The sequence below is a fragment of the Lactuca serriola genome, chromosome 2 (genome assembly GCF_051521515.1).
Source record: "Lactuca serriola cultivar US96UC23 chromosome 2, Lser_US96UC23_V15, whole genome shotgun sequence".
NCBI lineage: Eukaryota > Viridiplantae > Streptophyta > Magnoliopsida > Asterales > Asteraceae > Lactuca > Lactuca serriola.
This window is the reverse complement of record NC_136409.1, coordinates 30,704,766-30,714,050: the sequence shown is the minus strand read 5'-3', so window position 1 is coordinate 30,714,050 and position 9,285 is coordinate 30,704,766. Positions and strand designations below refer to the sequence as shown.

At 35.0% G+C, this 9,285-nt stretch overlaps 1 pseudogene; it reads left to right on the top strand.

Moving 5' to 3' along the window:
- The first annotated feature begins 4,729 nt into the window (after positions 1–4,729).
- Positions 4,730–5,419, top strand: LOC145090273 (tubulin beta-1 chain-like; annotated as a pseudogene).
- Positions 5,420–9,285: the final 3,866 nt, after the last annotated feature.

The following is a 9,285-nucleotide window of genomic DNA, read 5'->3' as shown; positions in this document are numbered from 1 at the left end:
AAAATCTAACCATGAAGGAATGGATTTCGATCGCATTTCTCGAAGATTAGATTCTTAAGCTACTACTTAGAGTTAGAGTTAGATTGCTAAGAAAGATGTATTAGCACAAGTTTTTAAATGAATTGCATTGTAAGGACAAATTTTTCCGCTATAAAATAAATTTTGATTTTAAATTTTATTTATTTATCCTTGCAATGGCGTGTATGAAAAAATTGATGTTAAAATGTTTCTATTATTAACAGTAATGGATTTGGTTCCTATTATGTTATGGAAAGTCGAGAATTTACCAAATAGGGAGAGTTTCTCATCGCCCAAGTTTCAATTGGACAGAAATTCGGAATCACGCAACTTGGTTGCATGATGAATGAGAAATTTCATATTTGGAAATTAGACTAATTCGTTGACAAAGTGTCAAGTGAAGGACTAGGAGATCGAATACACAAAGTTGCATGTTGATCAAGTCCACCATAAGAGTAACAGAGATATTCGTCATGATTTACTAAAGGTTTAGTAAATATGATTATACTTACAAGATTAAGTGTAATTATGAATTGATTGAAAAAGTTTAAATCAATAGCAGAACGAATAAGAAGAATCAAGTAGGCAGAAAGATAAAAGTTTCTCCATTCTAAGAAGAAGGGAGAGTAGCTATTATGCTTTATGATAGGTCTTAATGATTAAGAACCATATCTCAATTGATCCTCTAAATGAGTCTTAGTGCAATTGTATGTCTAAGAAGAGGAATCAAGAATTGAAGAAATGGTTAAATCAAAAAGCCAATCATACTTCGTTCCAAAATAAGTCTTAGAGTTAAGATTGTGACATTGAGTGAAAAGTATTAAAGGTTTATAACATTCATCAAATGTGGAAAGTTGTGATGTCTTGGATAAGACAAAGACCAACTAAGACCAATTTATGAAGTGTTTTTGATAAAAACTACACTAACTCTTGAATATTTGTTTGTCAAGAAATGTTTTGACAAGAGAATCTTATATGTCAAGGAGTAAGTGGGAGTTTTAATGGTCTTGAAAGGTTTCAAGGACAAATCAAATAAACCTTATCGATCATCACTAGCGCACGAGTTGAGGTTTACAACCTATCGTGTTGACATTATTTAGTTTTTTTGTGCCAATCCAATCGAGTTAATTATGCATGTGAGTCTTATGAGTTCTCATTTGAATGCATAAAAGGCAAGGACCTTGATCAATGGAAAGTACATTGATAAGAAAAGGTGAGCTGCTTAACTACTTGGAAGACATGGTGGGCAGCTGTGCTACCATAAGGCAAGAAATCTAGATTAAGAAAGTACGATCCATATAAGTTTGAATTTGTTGTAAACCTTGGTTTTAACAAATTCACATGGATAGGAACACATACACCGTTTAAATCTAAGTGTCATAAGATTTCCTCCTTCATGAAAATGATTTTGAGGAAATGCTTTCACTAAGAGAGATTTTAAGAAGATAGTGATTGTAAAATTGCATTCTCGAATTCGATTATGGTTACGGTATCCCTTTCCATAATTTGAATTGTGAGGTTTGGCAATTGTTTACACACAAATATGAACTATCTAAGGCAAAGGTGTATAATTTCAAGAAGACTTGATAAAAGATTATCAAAGCACTAAGTATTAGAAACATGAACTTAAGAAATTCAATAAGTATTGTTTTTCTGAAAGTTAAGATGTTTATGAATACATGCCGAAGCTAGTGGGAGCATAAGTGTTATGTCTTATAATAATCATCATGATAGTGGGAGCATAAATGTTATGATTGTATGATTATTAAGGAAAGTATTGCAAGTTGGCAATATTAATTATAGAAAACAAGAGTCATTCTTTGCAAAGTTGTAAGGATGGAATAGTTGTTTTGCTATAATTAAGGGAGAGAATATTATGCTTCATTTCAAATCTAAAGGCTTAGGTTGAGAAATGTTAATAAATTTAGGCAAAGGTACATAGTGTGTTGTTAAAATTTTGATTGTGATTACGGCATTCCTCTTCACAATTCGAATTTTGAGAACATAGCAAATAAAACATTATGCGTCGTATCCCATACACTTCGGGTATAGGATCGATTGTAAATGCTTTAATGTTATACCATTCTAAATTTTTCCAAATGTCTAGCGCATTTCGAGGGAAAAAGGACTAGAATTGGTTTTGACTAAAATAATTAAACAACTATCAAAGGACAATCCAAAGTTCGACGAGGATTGGTCGCTTGTGAGTAGTTGGAAGTATAGTATTGGAGAATATGGAAATATTTCCATATTGGATGGACCATATCAACATCATTACGAATAGATAAGATTCTATTAAGAATGAGTTGTCATATGGAAAATCTGGAAGTGTGTCCATATTGGGAATTGAATATGAAAAACTATGTCTAGATTAGAAACTTTTATGCAAAAGAATGTTCAAAGGAATGTACTTTGAATGAGAAACATCATATCTAAGGAATTGTCTTGTAATAATATCCAATAAAGGACTTTGTAATATCATTGGCAATAGTCTTTGTGACTTTGGTACAGTGACATTACGAAAGGATAGTTGCATAAAATGTTAGAATCAAGCATATTCTATAAGTGGCAAGAATTTGACATTCTTAAACTTATGAAAAATGGATTTGGAGTTGTGAAATGAGAATGATTGGAAATGTGTCCAATGTGATCTATTTCACAAAGTAAGAACCATAGGTAAACATTGTGTGCATGCTAGGAGCATGGGACAAGTGTTGTAATTCAAGTAAGAAGTTGATTACCCGAAACGACAAATAGTGAGTAATCGATATGGTGATAAATAAAAGGTGTTTTATTTATACTCAAAGGTTTGAGGCCATATGGGATTAGTATTATTATTGTGTTTCACATTCGCATGTTTTGACTTCCAGAATAATTGAGTTTATTAAGAATAATCGAATTATTCAAACGGGCCACAGTCGTTCATATGTTGGAAGTAGGTATGAATGAAGACTGTTGTGAATTGGTGTGTGGATTGTCTAAAGAGCATTAGACATAAGCAAATATTTGCTGCAACATTCATGATTGCTTATGAATATGATTTGAGCATTGGATTAAACCCACGCTCACTTGGATCACTCCATGAATTGTATCACGAGTGATTGGTGAGACGATAACATCTTATATTCTTGAAACCGAGATGTATGAGTTGTATCTTGCAAATCGGTTGCGCATTGATAATATGTAAACTCACTAGTAACTTGGTGTTATAAAACATATTGTTGTGTGTGATTCGGTGAGTGAGTGCAAGCAAGCATTGTATCAAAGTTTATCCGTTCCTTTTATCCAAGGTAGGATAAAAGTGATATCTTTGGGCCCCTCGATGGTTTAGTGATGACAAACGTAAATGCTCGGCTGGGCTAGGGCTAATTTGATTTGTTCAATTAGTCTGTCGTCGTAAATCAGAAATCGAGATATAGTATAAAGAGAATGATTTGAAATCATATCTCATATGATATCTAGAATGGAGGAATATATGATCCCTTATCTAAGGACACGCGTATTTGATATGATCAGAGTTGACAGCGGCTTTGGAAAGCTACAATTGCAGATCAGGATCTGAAGTCATACGTAGAATAGTTGTTAGACTTATCCAAGTGGGAGACTGTTGGATTAGTGTCTAAGTCCATAACTATTTTGGTATGTACTTGACCCGATGGTGCATGGTCCTTTTGGGTTGCCTTCACCAAAGCAACTTGATTGGAGAAATAAATAGAGAGAGAGGTTATTATGATTTATTAATATGTTATAAGAATAATATATTAAAGGAGAAATCATATTTGTTTAATTAATATTGGTCAATAATTAATTAAGAATTAATTTTGTGATCAAGTGTAATTAATTAAACTAGAGGGGCTGAATTGTAATTATGTGATAGTTACAAAATAAGGTAAGGATTATCTTAAATATAGGGTGAACGAATTTAAGGATATAATGCCTTAGAATTCGAGTAGGATAAGGGTTTCTAAGACTTATCTTATGGTTGCTTGGTGGGCAAGCAACTAGATAAGGATAAGGACTAAAACCCTAATCTTTACACCTATATAAACCCCCTAAGGCTCATGAATTCGTCCAACCCTTCCCAAGAAGTCCTAGAGACGAATTCTAACACCTCTCCTCTCTCTTTATACCTTCTCCACTTGCTTATGGTGTTTGTAAGCCATTAGAGGAGTGACACTTGTGACTCTAAGCCTTCCAAAGTCAATTCAAGGAGGAATTGGGATTGTTATTGCTACATAACAATCAAGGTAATATCATAAACCTAATTATATGTTAATATTGATTTCCATATGCTAGAATTGGGGTTTATAGTCTTGGATTCAAATCATGTTCAATAGAGAAACCTAGATCCAAGCATTAGGGTTTGTATGAGCACATAGGATGTCTTATGACCAAAACCCATCACCTTCATCATGAATGGAAAGCCTCACCGGGCCTGCAACCTATTTGGACCATTCTCCGGGCGTTCGGCCTGACTAGTATGCATCTCAGGCCTGCAACCTATCCGGACGCCCTAGGTCTCTTGGTCTTCAGTCTACACCGATCCGCCTTAACCTAACCACACACAACATGTCGACATATAAATAACAGATAAACATACATATTTGGACCCCATTGCTAGTTGGGTAGATTTTTAAAACTAGTTTCAATAGGAAGAAATGAAAGTAAAGTACATTTCTATTTATTGCATTTAATACGTTTTTATCTTTTTCCACCTACAGTCGGTGACCTAAACCACTTAATCTCTGCAACAATGAGTAGCGTAATACGTTGCCTCCGTTTCCCAGGTCAACTCAACTCCAACCTCCGAAAACTTGCAATAAACCTAATCCCCTTCCCCCTCCTGCACTTCTTCATGGTCGGTCCTGACCTTCTAACCACCCGTGGGTCTCAAAAATACATTTCCCTAACCGTCCCCGAACTCACACAACAAATGTGGGATGCAAATAACATAATGTGTGCCGCGTACCCTCGCCACAAGCGATACCTAACCGTGCCCGCCATGTTTCATGGCAAAATGAGCACGAAAGAAGTCGATGAATAAATGATAAACATTCAAAACAAAAAATCGTCTTATTTTGTTGAATGGATACCTAATAATGTGAAATCGAGCATTTGTGATATCCCATAAATGGGTCTTTCAATGGTGTCGACTTTTAATGGGAATTCGACTTCAATTCAAAATATGTTTAGACGAGTGAATGATTAGTTTACGGTTATGTTTAAGAGGAAGACGTTTTTGCATTGGTATATAGGGGAAGAGATGGATGAGATGGAGTTTACGGAGGTTGAGAATAATATGAATGATTTGGTGGCGGAGTATCAGCAGTATCAAGACACAACCGCGGATGAGGAACAATATGAGGATGAGGATGACGGGGAAGGGGAGTATGAGAGATAAAAATGTAAAATGTAAAATGATTATTGGATTTTTTATTGTGAGAAAAAAAAAACAAAGTGATTTTGGGTTTTGACCTTTTGTTATGTATGATTGGTGATTGTCTTTGTTTTTCTTCATATCACTAGGTTTTTTCCTCTGTTTTGACTTATTCTCTTTTTAACTTAATTGATAGGACATCTGAAGTGTAGCACTTGGTTTTGGATTTGCTTCATTATTCGGGGTTGCGGCCCAATCATCAGTTTTCATGAGGCTTAGCGCCTTGGGGAAGCAAGAATTTGTCCCTTTTCGGATGTTGGTGTTATGATTTAAGTGATCCAAGTGTTCGATGGTGCCTTCGGAGGTCAAGGGTATAATCATAATTTGATAACTTAGTTCTTTATGAATTTTGGGTTTTTGTTCGGGAAGTTTTAAGGCCATGGTGAGTTGTTATAAGTGTAGGACTTCTCGCCACCTTTCCGTGGATATAAAAAACGTCGAAAACGGAGTTGAAACGAAGAAGTTATGGCCTTTTGAAGTTTGAGTGGTTCGGGTGAGTGATCGTTGACTTGTTGACCAAACTCATTTAAGGCTCACGACGTGAGCATTAAGTGTTTACGACGTGAGAGGCACTTGATGCCTAAAAACCCTAATTTATGGGTATTTAAAGGTATGAGATGATTAGGGTTGTTCCTCCTTAGCCTCCTTCACTTCCAAGACCTCTGGAAACCCTAATCTCAACCCCCATTGAAGTTATTAGCCATTCTTGGTGTTATTCAAGAGCTTTTGGGTCTTTGGAGCCCTTTGAGGAAGAAGAAGATCATTTGTGGTGCATTTGTTAGCATCTTGGCTTCATTATCTGCTAGTTATGGAGCTTTTGGACCTTTGTAAGTCCTCAAGCTCATATCTTTCCTTTCCTTGCTTGCTAGATCTAAGTTTCCATGCATTTTATGACTTGTTATGTTGGTTAGCATGCTTGAGATACATAAAGTTGGCAATTTTATGGATCATGGTGGTATCTTAAGTCTTATAAGTCTTAGATCTGGATTTTGGTCATGGTTTAGGACTCCAAGCTTGAGTCTTGGCCCATTTTCCTTCATTTTGACCTAAGATGGTGTTTGAGTCATGCATTGGATATGCATGACGGAAAAGCTTCAACTTTTTTTGGTAATTGGGGTCAAGGAAGACCCTCTAGACTGTCCCATGTTAAGGCTTAATGGATTAGGAGCTGAGTGCTCATTTTTGGTCATATTTGGCCTCACGACGTGACGAATAAGACCTCACGATCTGAGAGCGTGTTCGAGGAAGTTTCTGGGCAAAAGTCACGACCTTACGACGTGAGCATAAGGTGCTCACGATGTGAGAATCTCCTGTGCAAGTTTTGGGCTCTTTGATTGTTGGCTAGCTTGGTCTTGGACTTATCCTTTGGTTTGGGCTCATAATGGACTAAGGATTTTAGAGTAATGGACTTTTGGTTGGGCTTGCCTTGATGGACTTGCCCTAATGGGCCTTGGATCATGAATTAGGTCTTAGTGGGCCCAAGGGAGTTGGCCTTGTTGGTCCCAATGGGCTTGGGCCAATTGTGAGCTTGGTTAGTTGGACCATTTATGGGAGTAGTGCTTGGTGGTTTTGCCCTGGTTAATTATTAAAGAATGATTAGGTTGTTTGGTTCAGTTTGTGGAAGCCGGTTCGTAGCAGCTGCATCAGTTGTGGGATTTATCTTTCGTTCGAGGTGAGTCTCCTCACTGTTCTATGGGTCGAAGACACCAATGCCTGCCCATTTGGTTTATGTATTAAAGGAAGACCTAGGGGTAGGCCTTGGCATTTTATATGAAAGACCAGGAGGCGGCTTCTGGCAAACTGTATGCAAGACCAGAGTTTGAACTCTGGCAGTTAATTAGTTAAGTAGTGTAGATTGTATGCTAGTTGTCTTTGTGATGTTTGCTTGGACGACCCGGAGGTGGTTCCCGGCACTTGTCTATAAGACCCAGGGTTTTGACCCCCTGCCTGGCAAGGAAGACCACGAGGTGGCTCATGGCTTAATAACAAGACTATGGTTGGCACATAGCACTTTTATTGATTGATTGGATATGTATGATATGAATGGCTTGTATGATATGTATGTTATGTGGTATTTGGGGAACTCACTAAGCTTTGTGCTTACAGTTTGTGGTTTATGGTTTTAGTTACTTCCGGTTCGAAAGGGAAGGACCCGACTTGATCACAACGCATACACCCATGTTTTCCGCAATACGTGATTTTGGGAATGAACTCTGATAAATGTTTCATTTTGAAATGCTTTTAAATGTTTGAATAAAAGTTACATGAGTGTTTTGATTATAATAAAAAAAATGAAAATTTTACTCTATGTTTTCGGGATGTTACATGAAGTCTATTGTGTTTGCAGTGTATTGGACTAAAAGTGAAACACTATTTTGAGACAAAAAAAGACTCGATGTTGAGGGACTTGTATTTGGTTTTTTTTTGGCTATATGAAGAAAAGACTCGATGCATGATATATTTACATCATTGGAAATACTCTTGGGAAATTGTATAATGGTAAAGAAAATGTTTGGTATGATGAATTAGGAAATGAATCAAATTGTTTATTCTATTGCGATAGCAAAATTGTATGTATTTTGTTATTTTTCACCGTTCTATTTATTTTGTCTGATAGAATAGGAAAAAACTATTTTTTAATGAATACAATTATACTATTTTGTTACTTTTCACCCTCATCTCTAAATATTATTAAAAGATAATCTTTAATTTTAAACTGAAGAAATCAGAGTCATTGATTGTATTTTAATCTTATATTTTCCACCATTGAATTATTTGCTAACATCATTTTTGTCAATCATTTTATTTTTGTCCACCAAATTTATAAAACGTATATTACGTTTTATATTAGGAAGTTTATTAATGTGAATTAAATCTTATCAAAAGTAAATTAATTAAATTAGGAATTATATTAATGACATTTAAATCTCACTAAAAATAAAATGAATTAAATTAGGAATTCTACTAATGACAATTAAATCTCACCAAAAATAAAATGAAAAAATATACCATCGCAACCCTTATTACCAGTATCCCTACACTTTCTCCTTATTTTTTTTACATAATCTATCTAACCTAAGTTTTGTACTGGAGAAGAAAATAGAGGAAAGAAAAAATAGAGTACTTGTGGGCTTCGATCTGTATGGATTAATCTTGTGTTCAATCATCATGGAAGAGTTAGGAATGATATAGAGATAAATTTTATTTGGATTCTATTTTAATTTGATCGTAGTTTAGATCGATTTTGGTTATGTTTTAGATTATGTTTATTTTATTCTGTTTCAACTATGAAGTTCCAATCTATAAAACCTTTCGATTTGAGTTTAGATCAATAATGGTTACGTTTGCTAAATTTGCTTCGATTTTTCTTCTTATGATCTGTATTATTGATTTTGATTTTTGAAGTTATAGGTATCTGAGAGCAAAAAGATGGACACAATAGCACCATGACCTCTCATCCATTGTTTCGATTTGCAAGATATGTCCACTAGGTAATAAATTTGTATATGTCGATTTTATTTTTTATTTTTATGTTTTTTGTATATGTGTTTAGTCAATGATTTTTTTTCGTGGCTTATGAAATTGTGAATGGAAGATATACCCGAGTCAATGTCTATAATCTTTTACCCATTTGATCCCTTCCTGGATTTAGAGATGGAATTCAAACCCTTATACTAATGAGTGATCCACATACCCTACAACTAAGCAAAACCCAGTAGTGATTTTTGTTTTGATTTATTGTAAAAAAACATCTTTTTATAAAAACACAAATTGGGCTCTCCGAAAGGAGTTATTCACCGATCCATTTTTAATATTATAAAACATCTTTT